Source organism: Penaeus monodon, chromosome 18 (assembly GCF_015228065.2).
Source record: "Penaeus monodon isolate SGIC_2016 chromosome 18, NSTDA_Pmon_1, whole genome shotgun sequence".
NCBI lineage: Eukaryota > Metazoa > Arthropoda > Malacostraca > Decapoda > Penaeidae > Penaeus > Penaeus monodon.
The window spans coordinates 31,396,468-31,397,004 of NC_051403.1; positions in this window are offsets into that span (position 1 = coordinate 31,396,468).

Consider the following 537-nt stretch of genomic DNA (forward strand, 5'->3'; position numbering starts at 1 on the left):
TTCATATTACTTTTGGGGCCTTCGATTCGGGCTGCGGCGCCGTACACACACACACACGTGTCAATTTAGCTTTTTTATGTCAGTCTATCTATCTACCTATCTACGAGTATCAGTCAATCTATCAATCAGTAAATCTACATCTCTGCCTATCTCTCTCAGGGGCGTCATTTCGGTTTTTGCTGGGGGGGGGGGGAGGCACGGTGAATAACACTTAATGGACTATAAACAATGTCCTATTGGATTAATGATAAGTCTATATTGACTAAATGTTATGGTGTAATTAAAATTTTATATATATAATTTTTCCTCGTAATTCTACTACCACTTCTTGTAGTTCAGGTTTAATGGAAAAGAGTGAGTACCGTGGTGATTCTGACGAGATCACAATACATTCATGGTTAGCAGCAAGCATCTGCTCTTGAGCCTTTTGGTTAATATGTAAATTTAATATTACTGTATATGAATATACCGTGTTAAGATATATAAAGATCAGTGATAACCAGAGGCGTTAATTGGGGGTACTGAGGGGCAGTTGCT